We start from the raw sequence: 16,987 nt of genomic DNA, 5'->3' as shown, positions 1-16,987 counted from the left end.
ATGATACAGAGCAATACCCTGTTGAAAGATGGAACTGTCGTTGGATAGGACTTCCTGTAGATATGGGTGCAACTGGTCAGCTAACAGGTCCTTGCAGCATTCACCATTGAAAGATTGTGGTATGATAACTAATGGTTCTAGGCCATGCCAGGAAAATGCTCCCCAGATCATGACACCACTACCACCGGCCTATTGAACCCTAACGGTGCACCCATGGGATACGGCTTCATGCTGCTTACGCCAGATGTGGACCTGGCCGTCCATATAGTTCATCAAGAAACAGGACTCCTCACTCTACATGTCCTTCTGCGATGTGTCCAAGGTTCACTGATTCTTTCCTGGACCCATGTGAGGCGATGAAGCAGGATCAGTAGGTGCACCCCTGTCGGTCGTTAGCTATTGAACCCTGCCTGATGAAAGGTACACCACATGGTCATTGTAAAAATTCGTCTAACTTCCCTTCTGTTGTACTGCTGGGTCAATTGATCCACTATGGCACGTCGCTACAGACATACCAGCATGCTCTGCAGCACTGGCCTCTATGATCAACCAGATGTAGCATGCCACTATGTGATCTTTTGCCAGCTGTATGTCCATGGTTCAACCAGTCTTAGTACATTCTTGATACCATTGTATGGTAAGAGCCAACAAGTATGAGTGTTTCAGAAATACTGGCACCACACCTCCGGGCACCAACAATCTGAGTCAGTCAAGAAACCACCTTCACCCTTGACTACCAAATGTTCCCTTCTGCTGCATAGAGGAGAGGTCAGCACATTATCTGAGAGCAGATTGTGGAGTAGTATTTTGGGGTTCATATGACTCTTTCATTGCTTTCTATTCCATTTTTTCTTGGAGACTGGGTGCCCCAAAAAAGACGATACTTATGGTATTGTATTATACTGTATTGTAAGAGGCATCCTATTAAGACATGTCACAGGCACATCATAATTGGTAAACAATAATGGCAGTCCTGGACGCCATAACACCCGGATGGCACACCTACAGTCTTATTAGGGTGGGATGCGTTTGAGGCATTTAAATGGGGGCAATCAGAATTGATAGCATAGTTTAAAGGGTTAACAGGTCCCTTCAATTGCGGCTATTGCAGATTGGCGTCAGCTGTCGAAGACAGCCAATACCCGCCATGCATGGAGTGTGTTCGGTTCATGATCTTGCGGCACATACAGTACATACAACGGACATCTATATACGGGCATAGGCAGTTAGGACGTGTATATATACACTGAAGTATGTTCGGCAGGGGTTCATCTGCATTTCATAGATGCGCACCACAGCACCATACAACACGGACAACCGAAGACAGATAACAATTGGCTTTACCATTAATTTCTTACAGAAGGGTAGAAATAGTGCCGCATTTACCACTTGTACCCGCACCGCCTGGGCACCGGGTTTAGCAGAGGGAACCGGATTGTGCATGCTGATACTATTGCCAGACTGAAGGTCACGCTGATATGAAGTGTTAATAGCGGTTACTGTATCTGGAAACCCTTGTCAGGAATATAAATGTATCTTGGTGTCCAGCGGGGAAATCCGATTACATTGAAGCCTGCAGTAGTTTAGGAGCTTTTTGGCTGAAAGCACATTTAGCTTAATGACCCAGAAATCAATGGGCTGTATGTAGAGTCCCGTCCTCCTCTCCATTATATATACATGTGAAGACATCTGCAGGCAAATATATGGAAATCTCCTCTAATAGAAAAACTCCTAATACTGTCACTTTGATTAATCTGCTATTATTCAAGTAGCCCAAGAAGTACTGTACAACCGAGGCCGTCATAGAAGATTATGCAGAAACTATAGACATGAGGTGTGACCGTACTTGTCCTCTTCACCCAGAGGTCCTAGTTGGCAGAAACATGTTCGGTAGTCTATCTGGTGCCCCCAATCATCGGGGGTCAATCAATGCCCATGTGTGTCATGGAGGCAACCAATGCCCACAAGGTCTTCTATTTGAGGTCATCCGCATAGTGCTTCTATCTTTATCAACCTCTTTCCATATGCCATACTAGAGCCAAAGAGCAGAATCCCCTGCTCCGAGATGACACTCTGCCCGTGTTAAAGAAAGTAGAGAAATGGTAATTAAAGGGGTTGTCCAGTTGCAAACTATTGATGGCCTATGCACAGGGTAGGCCATCAATAGAAGATCACCGGGAGATTGCTGCCCGGTATCCGCTGTTTTCTGGACCAGTGTGCTTAGGCACAGAGCTGATTATCTGCAGGAAGCAGATAGCTCCATTCCTACTGCAGTGGCCAAGTTTGGTATTGTAGACCAAGTTGACATTGAAGTGAATAGGAACTTTGCCTGTAATACAAAGCCTGGCCACTGCAATAGGAATGGAGCTGTATGCGTCCTACAGAAACCAGCTAAGTGCACAAGAATATGAGACCAGCAAACAGCTGATCAGCAGGGGTCCTAGGCAGTGAAGCCCCACTGTTCTACTATTGATGGCCTATCCTGCAGATAATAGTTTGCAACTGGATAACCCGTTTAAGAGCGGGCCCTGCTTTGGGAAAATTGGCTTGGGCACCTATACAGTATTATCTATTTGAGCTATACATCAGAAAATGTGATTTTCAGAACTTGTAAAAATGTTGATAACTTCATCAAAATACATAAATCTCTTATTCACCAGCCTATCCACTCATGCAGACCCACACAAAAACTTACTACATCAACAGCCATTTCCAGGCTGGGACAAGGGGGCTGGAGGGTGTAGACAATCACCTAGGGCGTCATATCGCCACAAGCGGCACGGGGTGGGGTGCAATTTAAATATTTAATCAATTATATATATAATGGATGACCTCACTAACTTTAACCCTTTGCAATCCAATTTGGGATTCAGGGTTTCCTAGGGGGTTTTCTCTTTCTGCCATTATACAATGGCGCCATCTGCTGGCTAGAGCCAGTACTGCGGTATAGGACATGCTGGAGAGGCCCCCGACAACAGAGCGGCCAGTAATATACAGTAGGAATACCCTGCTGGACGTCTCATGACATCAGAGCTGTACAGCCTTCAATCAGAATGTCTTCAGACGTCAGACAGGGGGTTGGAAAGGGTTAAAGGGACTCTCCAGGCCTGGAGAAACAAAGATGGCCGCACCGCTTCTCTGACTACCTGATGCATACGGACACTACACTTGCTATGATTGGCCGGTGCTGCCCACATGAACAGTGCTGGCCAGTCAGAGAAGCATGTAGTGTCTTAGACTAATGATGCATAACTAATTTACTGTATGCATCAGGTAGTCAGTGAAGCGGTGCGGCCATCTTTGTTACTCCAGTCCTATAGGGCTCCCTAGGCCTATATGGCCAGCAATGGGTGAAGACATCAGTTCTGGAGGAGAAGCTGCCATGTTTGGGGTTGCTGGGGCATCTATCAACCTACCCAACGTATTCAAGCTGGTGGTATATATCTTTGCAACAGGCATGGAAAAATTAGATTACAGATTTTAAAAAAAGATATTAAAGGGGTTATTCAGGGAGCACCCGCCAGGATACACCGGGGGCGGAGCGGAAGAGCTGCTCTGACCCCTGTGTAGTGGCCGGCACTAGTATTTGCAGGCGAGCTGTCATAAATAGGAGACGTGCCTGCAATTTCAAACATAGCTACCATTGATTTTAATAAGAATTGCGCCTGCAATTACAAGCGCCGGCCTCTATACGGGGCTCGGAGCAACACTTCTGCTCCCACCCCGGTGTATCCTACTGCGCACTGCCTGGATAATCCCTTTAAGAAGTGAAAAACGTAGCTAGCTATATTTAAAGGAGCTGTACAAGAACAGAAAAACATGGCTGCTTTCTTCCTGAAACAGCGTCACACCTGTCCATCCATCATGTCTGATATTGCAGTTCAGCTCCACTGATGTGAATGCAACTGAGCTGCAATACCAGGTGCACCCTGTGATCAGGTGTGGTGCTGTTCAACCATGTTTACTATTCTTGCACAACCCCTTTAAAGAGGTTATCCAGTTACCGAACAACATTTCTGCAATAGCTCCAACTGCCTTTAAAAAAGCAGAGCAGAATAACTCCTCACCAGCATGGATTCATGAAGGGGCGATCATGTCAGACCAATCTGATCAGCTTCTACGATGAAGTAAGTTCTAAGCTGGACCAGGGAGAGTCTATGGATCTCGTATATCTGGACTTCTCTAAAGCCTTTGACACCGTGCCACATAATAGGCTAATATACAAAATGAGACCGCTCGGACTGGGCGTAAACGTGTGTAAGTGGGTAAAAAATTGGCTCAATGATAGAAAGCAGAGGGTGGTAATAAATGGTTCGTACTCTGCTTGGACCACAGTCGCTAGCGGGGTGCCACAGGGCTCAGTATTAGGCCCCATTCTGTTTAATATATTTATCCATGACCTGATAGAGGGGCTGCACAGCAAAATATCAATATTTGCAGACGATACAAAATTATACAATATAATTAATGCAACGGAGGACAATGTGCGGCTACAAACGGACCTGGATAAGCTGGGGGCTTGGGCAGAAAAATGGCAAATGAAGCTCAATGTTGATAAATGTAAGGTTCTGCACATGGGCAGGAGAAACGGATGTCACCAATATACACTAAATGGGGTACCACTAGGGAAAAGGCAGGTGGAAAAAGACCTGGGGGTACTAGTGGACTGTAGACTAAACTGGAGTAACCAATGCCAGTCAGCTGCTGCAAAAGCCAATAAAGTCTTGGGGTGTATTAAAAGAGGTATAGGGGTGAGGGATGAGAACGTTATCCTTCCATTATATAAGGCACTTGTCAGGCCCCACATGGAATACTGCGTACAGTTCTGGACACCGGTGCTCAGGAAAGATGTTGCAGTGCTTGAGGGGATTCAAAGAAGGGCAACTAAACTAATACATGGAATGACGGGACTGGAATACCCAGAGAGGCTATCCAAATTGGGACTATTTACTCTAGAAAAAAGAAGGTTAAGAGACGACCAAATAACTCTGTATAAATACATGAGGGGACAATACAAGGATCTCTCCCATGATCTGTTTATACCCAGGACTGCAACGGTAACAAGAGGACATCCGCTACGTTTAGAGGAAAGTAGGTTTCATCACCAACATAGAAAGGGGTTCTTTACTGTAAGAGCAGTGAGACTGTGGAACTCTCTACCGGAGGAAGTGGTGATGGCAAAATCCTTAGAGGAGTTTAAAAGGGGACTTGATGTCTTTCTGGAGGGGAAGGACATTATAGGATACAAGTCTTAGGTTAATTGTTAATCCGGGTATACAGGCAGGTAGGAACTATTAGGGGTTGATCCAGTGAACAGTCTGATGGCCATTAAGGAGTCGGGAAGGAATTTTTTCCCCAAAAGGGCTAATTGGCTTCTGCTCTTGGGTTTTTTTTGCCTTCCTCTGGATCAACAAAACAGGAAGCTAGACAGGCTGGACTAGATGGACATTGTCTTCATTCAGCCTTACAAACTAGGTTACCATGTTACTATGTAGAATTTACCCGTCCTCTGCCATAGGGGTGCTGTTGGCCCGCTGTACTCCCGGTGATTGTGGTGGAAGATGGCATCAGTGAACTCACGTGACCCGTTCTCCGGGCATCAGCTCTCACATCCTGGGTGCCATGAGTTCATAGAGGAGGTGCTGCAGCAGTCGGGTACGTTTTGCTGATGACATCTTCCACAACAATTTAGCGGGGAGATGTCGGGGCAACTGAGCTGGATCCCCGCGGCAGAGGATGGGTAAGTACTGATCAGTTTGCTATTTCAAAGCAGCTGGTGCGATTGCAAAAATATTGTCTGGTAACTGGAAAACCCCCTTCAGGGCATTTGACATGCGTTTCCTTCAGTTGTGACAGCTTTCTATGTATTCTAACTAGGTAAAAAAAATGATTTTATATATATATATATATATATATATATATATATACACACACACACATTATATTTATATATACATACACATACTCACACACACACACACATATATACACATACATATATATATATATACACTACCATTCAAAAGTTTGGGGTCACCCAAACAATTTTGTGTTTTCCATGAAAAGTCACACTTATTCACCACCATGCGTTGTGAAATGAATAGAAAATAGAGTCAAGACATTGACAAGGTTAGAAATAATGATTTGTATTTGAAATAACATTGTTTTTACATCAAACTTTGCTTTCGTCGAAGAATCCTCCTTTTGCAGCAATTACAGCATTGCACACCTTTGACATTCTAGCTGTTAATTTGTTGAGGTAAGCTTGTGAAATTGCACCCCACGCTTCTAGAAGCATCTCCCACAAGTTGGATTGGTTGGATGGGCACTTCTGGCGTACCATACGGTCAAGCTGCTCCCACAACAGCTCAATGGGGTTCAGATCTGGTGACTGCGCTGGCCACTCGATTACCGATAGAATACCAGCTGCCTGCTTCTGCTGTAAATAGTTCTTGCACAATTTGGAGGTGTGTTTAGGGTCATTGTCCTGTTGTAGGATGAAATTGGTTCCAATCAAGCGCTGTCCACTGGGTATGGCATGGCGTTGCAAAATGGAGTGATAGCCTTCCTTATTCAGAATCCCTTTTACCCTGTACAAATCTCCCACCTTACCAGCACCAAAGCAACCCCAGACCATCACATTACCTCCACCATGCTTAACAGATGGCGTCAGGCATTCTTCCACCATCTTTTCATTTGTTCTGCGTCTCACAAACGTTCTTCTTTGTGATCCAAACACCTCAAACTTGGATTCATCCATCCACAACACTTTTTTCCAGTCTTCCTCTGTCCAATGTCTGTGTTCTTTTGCCCATCTTAATCTTTTTCTTTTATTGGCCAGTCTCAGATATGGCTTTTTCTTTGCCACTCTTCCCTGAAGCCCAAAATCCCGCAGCCGCCTCTTCACTGTAGATGTTGACACTGGTGTTTTGAGGGTACTATTTAATGAAGATGCCAGTTGGGTACCTGTGAGGCGTCTGTTTCTCAAACTAGAGACTCTAATGTGCTTATCTTCTTGCTTAGTTGTGCAACGCGGCCTCCCACTTCTTTTTCTACTCTGGTTAGAGCCTGTTTGTGCTGTCCTCTGAAGGGAGTAGTACACACCGCTGTAGGAAATCTTCAATTTCTTAGCAATTTCTCGCATGGAATAGCCTTCATTTCTAAGAACAAGAATAGACTGTCGAGTTTCAGATGAAAGTTCTCTTTTTCTGGCCATTTTGAGCGTTTAATTGACCCCACAAATGTGATGCTCCAGAAACTCAATCTGCTCACAGGAAGGTCAGTTTTGTAGCTTCTGTAAGGAGCTAGACTGTTTTCAGATGTGTGAACATGATTGCACAAGGGTTTTCTAATCATCAATTAGCCTTCTGAGCCAATGAGCAAACACATTGTACCATTAGAACACTAGAGTGATAGTTGCTGGAAATGGGCCTCTATTCACCTTTGTAGATTTTGCACAAAAAAACAGACATTTGCAGCTAGAATAGTCATTTACCACATTAGCAATGTATAGAGTGCATTTGTTTAAAGTTAGGACTAGTTTAAAGTTATCTTCATTGAAAAGTACAGTGCTTTTCCTTCAAAAATAAGGACATTTCAATGTGACCCCAAACTTTTGAACGGTAGTGTATATATATATATATATATATATATATATATATATATATATATATATATATATATATATATATATATATATATATACATACCCCGTGTTTCCCCGAAAATAAGACAGTGTCTTATATTAATTTTTGTTCAAAAAGGTTTAACTTTTTTACATGTATAGCTGCCTGGACACTATTTAAATTGACTTTTTTAATTAACTGTTAGCAGGGCTTAATTTTGGAGTAGGGCTTATATTTCAAGCATCCTCAGAAAGCCTGAAAAATCATTTTGTATCCAAAATCATGCTATGTTTTATTTTCAGGGTATGTCTTATTTTCAGGGGAACAGGATATATATTATATATATCTGATGCTGCATTAGTCTGAACAACGCCATGAAGAGATCGTGCTAAGCAAGGTCCCAACAGGCGACTCCTGCTACTAATCCGGGCAGTTCTGCGATAACCTCTCATTCATTCAGAGTTACTTCTGTAATTAATCCGGATTCATTAACATTTCGTCTTCCCACTGATTCCTCTCGTTTTTGGGTTTGCGGAACAAGATGTTCCATGTAAAAACTTTATTTTATCTTCTCTCCCTTCAAGGACATGACAAGGTTAACTCCTTATGACTGATGAGCTCAGCGGGCATTTTCACACATTCTTCCCCGTAAGTCGCGCACTTTCAATTCCCTGCCTTCAGGATTTACTTGTAATATGGAAAGCGGCTGAATCCCTTAAAAAAAAAAAAAAAAAATTTTAGGGGAGAAATGCATGGAGTAGTCCTTTAGAATAGAAATACTTCAAGGTCTTTATTCAATCTCCTTCTCCGTCTCCGAAGCTTCAGGGGATATTGCTCTTGTTCTGGATTTCAAGAAAGGTTAAACCACCTTGTCAAAATATTGAAGTTCAACATGGAAAATTTCAGATGGTTTGGATCAGTGATAAATCAGGGGCTTATCTGACTGTTAAGGGAGATGACACGGGCTGCCATTCATCCTCCCCCTCATGTAGGAAGAAGAATAGTCTCCCTTACCCCACGAACACAGACCCTTCTTGTCATTCTCCAAGGATTACGCAACAGGAGCTCACATCTCAGATGCCGCATTCTCCTTCATGAAGGGTCGCTCAGCCGTAACGCTGTATTTGTTCAGCACGCTCCATGTACTCTGGGGGGATCGTTTCTCCTTAGGGAGAGAAGCTAGTCGTGTGAGGAGACTTATAAGGCCATGCATGCTACTCTGGGAAATTTATGCAAATGGAAAGATGGAACAAATGTCTCCACAGCGCCACCTATTAGAAGGCAGAATTCCTGCAAGTCAATGTCTGGCCTTTAAACAATGACTGGGAATATAAGCCAAAACTAGGGTCTTCTCCAGAAGGAAAGATAGCCATGTACAGACAGACTGTTTCATGGTTTTTGCCCCTCATCTGTGTACAGTGGGTTGCTGGCTGGCTGTGGGGTGTGAGGAGTAAAGTATCTTATCCTTCTGGAGTATATTCTGGCTTTTCAGTTATTGTTACAGTTACTATTAGACGTTAAATAACTAGCTCGGTTGTTGATCCGGATCTTGGAGTCAGGTAGGAACTTTCAAAAGTTAATCCAGGGATTATTCTGACTGCCAGTATAGAGTTGGGAATTTTTTTTTTTCCACAAATGGGCTAATTGGCTTCTGCCTAAATGGATTTTTTTTGCCTTCCTCTGCATAAAAGATGAGCAATGAAGCTCATCGCTCATCATGCAGTTTAAACAGCGGCCGTTCAGTAGTGAACGGCGGCTGTGTTATCTCAATGGAGAGGGGCAGGGGAGCGAAAGGAGAGACACTCGTCCTGTGTAAATGGGCCTTTATTCTCATTTTTTTCCTGAGCTCGTGGGTGTAGAGAGGGAAACTGGTGATAAAACGTCATACTGGTCAGATAGCTTGCTAAAAAGAAGGCCGAGAGGAGACTTAATAGCTGTCTACAAATATCTGAAGGGTTGTCACCCTGCAGAGGGATCAGCCCTATTCTCATCCGCACCAGGAAAGACTAGAAGCAATGGGATGAAACTGAAAGGAAGGAGACACAGATTAGATATTAGACAATGAGGGTGATCAATGAGTGGAACAGGTTGCCACGGGAGGTGGTGAGTTCTTCAATGGAAGTGTTCAAACAGAGCCTGGACAAATATCTGTCTGGGATGATTTAGTGATCCTGCACTGAGCAGGGGGTTGGACCCGATGACCCTGGTGGTCTCTTCCAACTCTACCAGTCTATGATTAATAAATCTCAATCAGTGTATAATTAAGACCTCTGATAACTTTCTAATATCCAATTATTTAAATAAAAATCCAGATTTTGCTGCAGGCTCTTTCAGGCGACACGGGAGGATGGGCGCTGCGCTTTTATTATTCTAGCGGGGTCCTTTATGTCGTTAGACAATACCCTGACTTCCATCCTGACTTCTGCAATTGCACTATTATATGGAGACCATTAATCTGAACATCAAAGACCCGAAGATTACCAGCAGTTATTCATTCACCTAGATGTTAACGATACCCTGCCATATTCCCACCCGTCAGCGCCGGCCCCAGAAAAAGGAAGAGGCAGGGTTGTTGAGAATAATCTGCAAGTAGTAGAATTAATGGTCCTGAAAATCCATTTTCTTACCCTTTAAAACCTTCCACAAAGCATCATGTGCCGTCACTTACACTAATCCGGCACCGCTCAGCCGAAATCCATCACCTTTTACTGATCTCCTTTGTAGTGAGGGAAGTTTTTGCAGTCTGGGCCACGTCTGCTTTCTTCAGAGGTAGATATTAAGCCGGGGTCCTGACCCCAGAACTACTTCCTATGCATACCCAGGGTGGGGGATTTGTTGCTCTTTGTAATGGGTCTCGCTGGGAGGCCTTCCGCACATACACAAAATATACTTTCTGGCCCATATTACGAAGAATACAATTTTGCAAGCGCAGCTGTCTAGAAGCAACCGAGTTTAACAAGCAGCTGTCAAGATCGCGTCGCTGGCGCCGTCACCCGCCTCATCGTTCTGTACAGAGTGCAATGTAATCCGAAATAGAAGCAGAACCTTACCTTCGCGCAGTCTGTAAATGATGCAAAAACATGGAAAAGTGCACGACTAACATATAAAGCCCCCACCACACACTATTTCATTTTTTTGTTTTAGACACTTTTTTTTAACGGCACATCTCTGTATGAAATAGTGTAGTTTACAACAGTACTGAATAAATGTATCCTCCGGCATACACTGAACCCTCCCAGCGCATATGTTGACCTCGGTGGTTACATATAAAGTGAGCTCAGACTTAGAACGTCTCTCCCCTTCCAATGTATATGGCTGCTCCTACTCTTCTGGACTTTTACACGGGCTGATAGTCGCTGGGTACTCATTTTACCGACCTCACAAGGCTGAGTCAACCTTGAGCCGGCTACCTGAACCATGCGGGGATTGAACCCGCAACCTTCAGGTCGTGAGTGAGAGCTTAGGACTGCATACTACATAGTTGTCATTGAAATGGAACTAGTGAGTAACTTCTCGCTCAGTATAAACAGTTTGCAGTGGATGGGGATGTCCGGCCCGCTCTGCCTCCATTCACTTGTGCGGTCTGACACCACCCTCAGTGATCCGACAATGAGAGGCCATTCATCTGGGCGTATCTCCCCTTCCGTGTGCTTGCCGTGTATTTCCTGGATAGCACACAGACCCATTACATCCTGACAGAGTCGGAGACATCATTCAGCAAAGGCATTTCTTTTAGTTGAATAGGAAGAAAGAGCGCGGACCGCCGGCAGAGGTGGACCACCCATCGGACGCCCACAGGTAACTAGCATATGGCACTTCCTGGGACGATATATCCAGATGGAAGGCAGATTGAAACGGAATAAAGGTTCGAAACACGTAAGCATAGTTTTGGAAAATGTTTTTAATTAATGCCATTTTTTTTTTAAAATGCTGTTTTTATGCTCCTCCCACATGTAAAAGTATATTCCGTTACTACAAAAAGCGAGGTCGCAGATTCCCTTTAAGGTGCCACAGCTCTTCCATCATATGAAGGAGTAAACCACAAAGTGACCACTCCATGCCGATGCAACAAATGTCTCCCCGATTGTGATAGCGAGGCACAAAAAGTTATCTTAACCCTTTCCAATCCACTGTCTGACGTCTAAAGACATTTTGATTGAAGGCTGTACAGCTTCCGATGGCAGAAGACATCCGGCAGGGTATTCTTACTGTAGATTACTGGCCGCTCTGTTGTCGGGGGCCTCTCCAGCATGTCACATACCGCAGTACTGGCTCTATCCAGCAGATGGCGCCATTGTATAATGGCAGAAAGAGAAAGTCCCCTAGGAAACCCTGGATTCAAAATTGGATTGCAAAGGGTTAACCCATCAAGAATCCATTCTTCTCTTATCTTTACACAACGAAACCCATCGTAAACCACCGTGACATCACATCGCTAAAGAATAACGGATCTGTATGCAATCAGTATCGTGTTCATTCAGGAAGGGCTACACGGCGCCACGAAAACTCCTCGTAGCCGGCGCTGAAATGGGCTCATTTGCCGACTGCCGAGGAATGACATGAATAAACACAAAGCTTTCTACAGTATGTTTGTTTCTGCGCATAAAATGCTGAAACGAAAGCTTTTTAGATGAAATTATGGCAGCAGTTGGGTAATTACGGGGCGGCTCGTGTTCTACTACAGTACATTTACATTCAGAACTCAACACCATAAAGTTTGGTAATAAAAAAAAAAATCTCATTTATTTCTCATCAGCATGGGGGAAATCCGTCATCGTGCTTCTTGGTGATTTCCACATTAACATAAAAATTGCCTTATTTATTTTTAAGACTTTTTGAATTAATTTTTAACCCCGTCTACCGTCAAATAATTCCATCGGTGTCCTATTAACCCCGTTCCAATCCAATTTGTACCCTGGTTTTCCTAGGGGGCTTACTCTTTTTCTGCCGTTATACAACGGCGCTATCTGCTGGCTAAAGTCAGTACTGCATGAGGTGACACGTTGGATAGGCTCCGACAGCAGAGAGGCTGGCGATATACAGTAAGAGAACCCCGACGGACGTCTTCCAACATCGGAGCTGTACAGCCTGAAATCATAATGTCTTCAGACGTCAGACAGTGGATTGGAAAGGGTTAACCTAAAGGCAAAATGTAGCCCCTTTCTATCAGCAGGTTGCAGCTCCCACAACTTACAGCCATACGAAGTCATAAGAATCATTACAAAGTCCTTCTAGGGTTGACGTAAGAGGCCGCAGAATACCATAAAATTTCCCAGCACCGAAAAGAAAAAAAGTTTCTGCAAGCAAATCATCACAGAAGTGCCAAGTCTGGTGCCCCCCCCCCCCAAAGGACGCCAAATTAGTAAAATCAATAACAGGTAACCACCAGTTACAAAGAGGTTAATTAAAAAACGAAGCACAATGATGATGGCGCCCCGGAGGGCACTTCTCAGTTTTGGAATGCAACTAAGCAGAAAAATAGTTTACATCTTTGTGGTTTTTTTATGATATAATAAAACGGCCATAAAAAGGATTAAAAAAACCCCTTTGTTATAACGGAGGTGTATTAGCTCTACCCAACACTAAATAAGGTTAGTGCTCTCGGACTACACCGACATAGACAAATCCTGGGATCACCGGCCCACCAGTTACTGCTAGGTATTACATACATTCATTATACGGTCGCCCTACACAGACAAGGTTCAATAAATGTATAGGGTGTGTACAGGTGGGGGCCCGCATCTTCACCATGGGTGAGATATGTTACAGGCTTACAACGGGGAGCTACATTGGGTGGTAATGTACTATCCATACACACCCTGGGCCCAATATTACACTTATATACAGTATATATGCTGCTCTTGTTAGGAGTCACATTATGGATTTAGGGTATACTCCATGGTTGGAGTTGCCTTGTGTACTGAATATTCGTTGTGCACTCAGGGCAAGACTGGAGCACAAATGTGTCGTACACCGTCCGCATGTTCAGGAACATGGAGAAGTGAGTTTGGAAATGAAGCAAAGACATGGGGCTTATGTACTAATACTGTAAAATGGGGTCCTTTTACATTGGATGACTGTCGGGTGCCAAAGTGGCGAGTGTTGCTCACTGGCACAATTTGGGCTATTCTTCCCCCCACTTTTTTTTTTTAAACAAAGGAACGCCCCTTTGTCAGACAGCAAAAAAAAGTGTGCCCAAAAGTATCTAAAACACATGGTAAATGTGAAGCAAAGTATGTTTTCCCGTTTCTGGCACAATTTGCAGCAGAAAACAGTTACATTTCCAGTAGTGAATAAGCCCCATAGCATCACAAGTATCGCCGATATTATGTTACAAAGTCAGCATCTCCTTGTTCCACATTTATTCAAATCCCAGAAAAGCACAAACATCGACATTTCCGCTACAGAAGCTGCTTTTTTTCACTCGAAAAAAGTTTGTCTGCAGCCAAAACGCTGCAGTTTGTACTTTGTGGAAATTGAATAAAAACGTAAAAGGGAGATGCTGACATGGTAAGATTTTATGGCTCATGTGTTCGCTGGGGAGGAGCGCCCTGCGCCGATGCCTGCTGCCTTCCTACAAGAATGATATTTGGTGCTTTTTACAATTATTTGTCATTTCTGGGGTAAAATCCACCAATTGTATTTGGAGGTAGAAGCGTCACAATACAGTAAGTGCATCTGGATCGGTCTAGAATCTATACCATCTATACGCTGGTGTAGGTTGAAGTTACAACTCACTCCAGTTTCTGGCATACATTGCAGTACATCTGCTAGCCCGCGGGGGGCACATCCCCTCCGTTAAGCCTTGACCCTATGTATTTACCATTTTTACTTTTCAAAGTGGCAAGAAAAGGAAAAAGTTGCAAATTTTGATGCAAATATGATTTGTGCCAAAATGTGCAACTTTTATATGCCAGTAACCTAATATGAGTTCTGAGCCGACGGCCGGTGATGGCGCCGAGTAAAAACGCTTCAATTATTTCTATTCTAAATATTCCTTGTGCAAGCTGACCATTCTGAACTATTCTTAGGATTTCTGCTTGCTGTCAGTGAACTGCATCATCGAGTCTTACATCAAGAGGCTGAAACATCTTACCGCTAAGCGTTTGCTGCAACTCCTTCTAATTTAGGCCATCTTCTGAGACCTGAAAGGGCGTTGATCTATGGATGCCATTACCACCTGGGTAGTAGCGGTAACTACCAGGCTGCACATACGCTTGCAGGCTTCACCCGGCAATTGTTGGGAAAATACAAGCGCTAGCAGTAGCCGTAGAATATAACCCAGAGGGTGCCATTATACAGGCACCATTAATGCCCTTGTAATAGCGCTAATTGCTGGGCTCCACCGTGTGGCGCAGAGCGTAAGCTCTCGCTCACCAATGATGACTGACTGTGTTCTGTAGTAAATACAGCCAGGAGTAAAGAGCAAGTACTCCATTAAAGCACGGGTCAAACTCAAGACCCGCAGACAGAATCCGGCCCACCACTCCGTTTTAGGTGGCCTAGGGCAAGGTGCAGATACAGAGGACCTTTTCCCGTAGGACGCAGTCAATGCTTGGCAGAAGAGGGAGCGGGTGCCATCTGAGCTCTGGCGCATACCCTCACACCGCTCTAAGTCACAGTAGGGAGCTCGGTGCTAAAGAAACCCCATCATAGTGCATAGAGCTCCATAGCCATTGTAGCCTGAATGCCCCAATGTAAATCAATAGAGATGAAGCTGTCCGTATTACATGTGCAATATGAAGCAGCAATAGACCGATTTAAATGAGCCCTTATAAAAGGTCCTTTAAAGGCAACCATAATGCTGATGTGGCCCTTGGTGAATACGAGTTGGACGCCCCCCCCCCCCCCCCCCCTTCCCGGCCTGACAAGCTATGGTCTACACTGGATACATTGTAACAAAACCCTTAGCTGGGGGAACTGTGGCATTAGTTCTGTATGGGTGTTCAGGGAATTGAAACAAAATATACTGCAGAACAATACAATGTTCAGGATACAGTAATTACCTTATACGAGACTAGAAACCCCATTTCAATGAGCATGCGAGGCATAGAATTAACCAGAAGGCTCCTGCTCAGAATACCAGATCATACATTCCTTCTTCACTTGGCTGATATACTATGTATCATGTATAATCCATTTAGGACACCAAAGGGTCAATCCTGAAACATCGGAGCTAGTTTAGAATTATTCTGGGACCCCCAATTATTACTAGGATTTTTTTGGACTCCTAGTGTCCAGAATGTAAACTTATCAGTAGCCGTCATTTATCCCTGTGCCAGTGATCTGAAGGATCTAGTTAGTATACAGGCTGTAGTCAAAAAGACAGATCCAGCGCTAGATCGAAATACCACTGTCCTATATTAAAATTACAATAGTGTACTTGAATAGAAAGGCATGGATGTGCTACATGATGGTATGGGGTACGGAACATGGATTTTAATTTTGTGTTGTGCCCCCTGTAAGACAATAGAGGGTAAAACCCAATTGCAAAGTTGAAGAGTAGCATGTGAGAAGGAGAAATCCGCTTTCCATGTCTCTCTAAGTCCCATGTGACCGCTGCTATGACTGAAGTAAGGAAAGTGTAATAGTGGCTTCCTTCTGCTACTATAGCTGCAGATCATCCAGGAAGTCATCCAATGTCAGCAGGAGATTCAGGTAGCGATCTGCGTTGTGAGGACCTGGAATGAATACAGGTCCAACGACGGCTCCATGCATGTATTGTAGCAGGAGGAGGCCACTTCCAGTACGCTTTCCTTACGTCAGCCATAGCCGCGGTCCCGCGGGGCTTAGAGAGACGCGGAAAGTGGACTTCTGCTTCTCACATGGTACTCCTCAACTTTGCAATTGGGTTTTACTCTCTCGTTCTCAGAGGAGCAAAAATTGAAATCCATGTTCCAGCGCCCCCAGTGGCCGAGCCCCATACCATCATGTAGCACACCCTTGCCTTCCTATTCAAGCACACTACTGTTATTTCAGTACAGGACAGCAGTATTCAGACCGCATTGGATCCATCTTTTTGACTGTCCTCTATATAAGCCCAGGAGTGATAAGTCTTGTGCCTTACATAGTGACGCTCAACGAAGGTCTGAGGATCCCATTTGGGGGTTCACAGTTACAAGTTGCTTATTCCTGACTAAGGGCTCATTCACACAGAATGATTTATGGAACACCACTGACTTCTATGGGTGTATTCCGGCATGAAACAAAATAGCAGCATGTCCCATAGAGGGCCGTATTATGGACCAAAAACACCCATTGAAGTCTATGGAAGCGTTAAAAAGCGCAATAAATCTGCACGTTACAAGCGAATTCACTGCGTTTTTATGCATGAAGCCAGGAGACGGTGTATAAGAGTTAAA

General features: G+C 44.2%; 1 protein-coding gene across 2 annotated transcripts in view; it reads right to left on the bottom strand.

Moving 5' to 3' along the window:
• Window positions 1-16,987, bottom strand: part of CHST8 (carbohydrate sulfotransferase 8) — a 366,198-nt gene that overhangs the window by 35,802 nt on the left and 313,409 nt on the right. The window contains exon 1 of one of the 2 annotated variants that reach the window (XM_066584103.1): window positions 10,294-10,378. The exons of the other annotated variant lie outside the window; for it this stretch is intronic. The gene's annotated coding sequence lies outside the window, so the exon portion shown is untranslated. Of the gene's footprint in view, window positions 1-10,293; window positions 10,379-16,987 lie in introns of those variants that run through there. 2 annotated transcript variants of the gene reach the window in all.

This window comes from Eleutherodactylus coqui, chromosome 11 (genome assembly GCF_035609145.1).
Source record: "Eleutherodactylus coqui strain aEleCoq1 chromosome 11, aEleCoq1.hap1, whole genome shotgun sequence".
NCBI lineage: Eukaryota > Metazoa > Chordata > Amphibia > Anura > Eleutherodactylidae > Eleutherodactylus > Eleutherodactylus coqui.
The sequence above is the reverse complement of the archived record's forward strand: the minus strand, read 5'-3'. Positions and strand labels throughout refer to the sequence as shown.